Source organism: Onychostoma macrolepis, chromosome 11 (assembly GCF_012432095.1).
Source record: "Onychostoma macrolepis isolate SWU-2019 chromosome 11, ASM1243209v1, whole genome shotgun sequence".
Classification (NCBI taxonomy): Eukaryota; Metazoa; Chordata; class Actinopteri; order Cypriniformes; family Cyprinidae; genus Onychostoma; species Onychostoma macrolepis.
The window spans coordinates 10105303-10110302 of record NC_081165.1 but is presented as its reverse complement, the minus strand read 5'-3'; positions in this window follow the sequence as shown (position 1 = coordinate 10110302).

Genomic DNA, 5000 nt, shown 5'->3' with positions numbered 1-5000 from the left:
GCATGGAATAGACCCTCCCTCCCTCCCTCTGTGTGTCTGTCAGCCGCCCCGCATCAGCAGCAGCAGCAGCTCAGGCTCCGCCGAAGCCCGCTCACCGTCTCAGCATCTCTACTGCTCTCTCCCTCTCTCGTTCCCTCATATGGGTCATACATGAAATATTCATCGCAGATCTTCATCATATTCGTCATTCTGACATTAATTTCAGAAATGCTCAAGGGGGCTCCAGTGCGTCTGATAACCTACATAAGTCCATCTCATTGTAACATCTACGCAAATGACGCTCCCTGTGAGGAAATGAAAAGTTGCTCGAGTCGTTTCTCTTGGGGTTTGTGTTGCTGTTGATCTTTATCACCTTAACAGTTAGGACAAAAATCTGAATTTAAGAACTGGATCCCTTTAGATTTAAGGAGATTGAACCAAATTGGCCACGCCCCATAGGAAGTTGAGATGGAATGACAGGAAGTTGAGATGGAATTATTATTTATTAACTAAAGAAATTCAACGGACGTTTCTTGAAAAAAAACATACATAATTAGATAATTAATTTGGGCTAATTATGCAATTATGCCCTTGAATACATAAATGATTAGATATTTTTTCCAGTTCAGCATTGCCTAGAATTAATTGCCTATGTATATACATATATACACATATATACATATGAATATATGAATATATATTTAAAAATAAAATTCTAAGAAATTCTAAAAAATTCTAAAATTTAAGAAGTATATATGTGTGTATATATACATATATATATATATATATATATATTTAAGAAATATATATATATATATATATGAAAAACTAAAATGTTATTATATTAATTTTTTATTTTATTTAAAAAGTAAAATTCTAAAAAATTCTAAATCTAAAACTAGCACATGTTGTGATAGAATGTTTAAGGTTAATTAATTTGGATTAATTTGCAATTATGCCTTCTAAACATAGAATACATTAGAACTGATTAGATATTTTTTCCAATTCAGTATTGCCTTAATTGGATGAAATTAATTTAGTTTAATTAATTAATTTATTTAATTAAAGTAGTTTTTCATTGTGTCATAACACTATTACTTAACACTACCACATTGTTACATTGTTTTCATATAACTTTATAAATTGTGTGTGTGTGTGATTTATAATAAAATAAATACAATTTAAATTCCAAAGATATGTATACTAGGTTTAAACCCTGAACATTATTATCATTAAATATTTCTAGAAATAGCACATGTTGTGTGTCTGATAAAATGTTTAAGATGAATTCATATCAAAACTGAACCTTTTTTCATTTACACACTTACAGCAGAAAATGTACAGTATGCAGATTCAAATTCATATCTTGTTTGCTACCTCTGTTCCAATTCCATTTATGCATTTAAAAGGCTTTCTCGATTCAGCTCTGAATGGCACACAGCCCTGTCCCCCTCCTCCCTTCTTTAGCCTAGTCTGTAAACATCTTATCTGCAAACACTCCAGAAGGATGTCTTTGTGCAACAATAATTAATCTATATATAGCTCCCTGAGTCCTTCTTTTGAACCTGGCGATGCCAATCACAACATCAAGCTCCAACTTGCCCTAGATTTCCACCGCCGCTCGTCCAGACTTGTGTTGCCGTAGCCTGCCAAGTCCACTGGAGACCTGACCCGCTTGTGCTGATAACCCACGAGAAGTAATTACGGCGAGAAGTCCGACGTTAAGGGCGTCTTCGTGATAAAACATGAAAGATGTACACCCACGCACACAATAAAAGACGTGTTTTGTTCTCCACAGTCCACCAAGTGCCGTTAATAATGAATAATGTCAAAAGAAATGCCACTTTTATGTTGCACTGTGCTGTTGTAATAGAAGATGCTGCTTCCCAAGCATGCTGGGATTGAGGACAACGCATTAACTACAATACAGAGAACAGCAGGTGCCTGGGGCACAGTTTGATGTCTGAAACCAAAAAGCAGGAATCAGAAACTGCAATCATGACTGATTCCACGTCGGTTGAAGGGATGCTTGGGTGTTTTCCATTTATCTGTTGTGCGACTCTCATTTGCGAACTAAGTAGGGTGTCAAAAACTTTAAAAGAACCTTTGATCTTGGGATTTCTGTGGGATGCAATTATATTGCTTGAGGTGATAGGGGTCAAATTAGAGACCTTATTCAGTCGTTCTGGACTTGTGACACACACGCAAGGACTTTCAGCAATTTTTCTTTTTCTTGTGCCTCCAAGGACATCACAACACTTGCTACTCTTTCCAGCAGCATTTTTACAGATTTTTAAAAAAATGTTAGTATTAACAACTCTCAATCAGAGCGAAAGACTAGCTAACAGGCTGACAGGTTTACCCACATTATATTTTCAATAGTTTCTTTGATCGCTCTTTTGAAATCTATTGGCTTTGAAAAAGTCTGCCTTGTTGTTATTTCCTGCTTTTACCCCTGACAATAACGTATAAAAGACTGCAAACTTTGCAGACAGAGTCCCAGATATACTGTGTCTGCTGATCGTGCAGATTGTTAGTAAATATTTTATTTAAAAAATAAATAAATAAAATATGCTTAATAGTTAATAGTTTTATATTTCTCCGTCGTTTTTAATTTGACTGTCATTTGCAGTGCTTTATGGGATTGTAAGTCTTTTTGTCCGATTTTCAAATAATAATTTTCTTTAAATAAAAGGTTGTAATGTGACCTTGTAGTTGGATAATGCTTTAATGAAGCCCTCAAAGGAATCTTAAAAGCCAACTTAAAATTTTAAGACAACCAGCTTCAGCAGATTTTTGAGTTTGCTCAACTTGTCGTTTTAAGTTTATACAACAAAAATGTGCTGGTGTTTAATGCAGCTTAGAGGTGGAATAAATGCATTTACACAGATACAAATACAACTGTATGCTTTGATACTAGGGGCTGAGGTGGGTCAGAGAAGGCTTACTTTATTCTGCCTTTTATATGGCATTAAAAAAAACATAGTTTGTAAATTTTAGAAATGTAAGAATTTGAATTTGGAAAGTTAAAGGGGGTTAAATGACATAATTTTCATTTTTGGGTACACTGTTCCTTTAAGCAGGACAAGAAACTGGTTAAGCAATACTTTCCCCCTTATTCATTTTATTTTACTCTTTTCTTTGTTTATAAATAGTAACATAATACATTGAATTTTTATATAATTTAATTTATATTAAGTTATATTTTTATATTTTGTATATTATTTAATTTATTTATACTGTATTTATACATTTGTTTGATTATTTATTACTGTTATTATTAAACCGTACATATAACATATTTAACATATTAAATTTTCAAATAGTACATATGTGATATGTGATTATAGGGGGATAATAACCAGAATAGGGAATCCCCCAGAATTCAAAAGTATCAATTTCTACATAGCCTGCAACACTTGCATTCATTATTGTTAATTTTAATATTTTCTTTCTGAATTTTGCATACTGTCAGAGTATGTACTTCCTTCAATGAACAACATAGGCTACTCTGAGAACAAAAAATGGTAAAAAACTGTCACTGGTGCTGCACCCTTTCAATGGGTACTAATATGAAAATTTTAGATATGTATCTTTAAGGGGTAAACTATTTTTTTTTTTTTTTTTTTTGTGAATGTACTTCCGGCGTACTTATTAGTTGAATCTGCAATACTTTTAAATCCATTCCAGAGAATTCTGCAGTTTGTCTCCTAAAATATTTGCAGAAAAATGCCTGCAGAGTCTATCTGGTCCTGATTAACTAAATTTAGAAAAGAGATAAAATCAAGCATGAAAAATCACCCCAAAACTGGGCATAATAGTCTCCATAATCCAATCGTACTCTCTTCACATCATACAGTAGATGTTCATATTCGTCCAAGGGCAAGATTTCATGCGGAGGATGGCAACTGTGAGTTAATTATAAAGATGGTACTTGGTACAGACAAAAAACACATTTTGTGGAATTTGATTGCCAATTAAAAAAAATCACAAAAAATTAACATACCACATAATTAGCATGCATGGGATGAAATGCAAACGAGAGGGCATGGGGTGAGAAATTTGTAGCGTCCTGGTGATCATTTTCTGTCTGCCTCATCCAGACAGTCTCGCTGCAGCCTCTTGATAAAAACACCCTGCTAATTTAGCGCTGATTTATGCACTCCTTGGGATGATGAAAGTATTTCAGGCTGCAGAGTCTCAGTGAATTATGAAGCCAAATAACAGAACAGCATAACTGATATAATAAGAATACCGACTAGGGATTGCACTGTCTAGTCTGTGTAGACTTAACGTGGATCATGTGACTTCTGTTTCAGGAAAATAAACTTGCAATGCCAAGAAGAAAAGTCAGAACTGTGAGAAAAAAAAGTTTTATATCTGCAATTATGATTACTTATATACTTTCTCATTTTCAGATTTTTTATAAATTGCATAGAAAAAAGGACAGAATTGTGAGATATAAATTCAGAATTGCAAAAATAAATAAATAAATAAATAAATAAATAAATAAATAAACAAACAAACAAATAAATAAATAAAAAAGTCAGACTGTGCAATAAAAAGTTGCAATTCCTTTTTTTTTTTTTTTTGTTGCAATTACAGTACATGACTAATTAACTAGTAAAAATGAGCAGTCATACAAATCCTAATTCATTCCATTCTAAATTTAAAAATTTTATTTTCAAGCAATTTGATGCTGACATTATATGCAGTGGAAGTGTGGTGTTATCAAGTGATAGACATGGCCTGGTGAGCTCTCTTGCTGATGCTTGGGATTTTCAGACTTTTATCTAATAGTGGAAGCTGGAGCTGCCTGGGGCAGAGTGTAACTCAGGTGTGAAAGTGGAAGATGAGGCACCATGACTTATCCTCCGCACTTCCTGGAAAATACCGCTTTGAGATCAGTGTGGATGAGCAGTTTGGCCTCTCATGTGCAGTGGCATGATGAGTTTGTTGACATCTGGGCGAGAAATAAGAGTAGAACTGTACATTTTCTGAAGGAAATGTGAGTGCCTGTG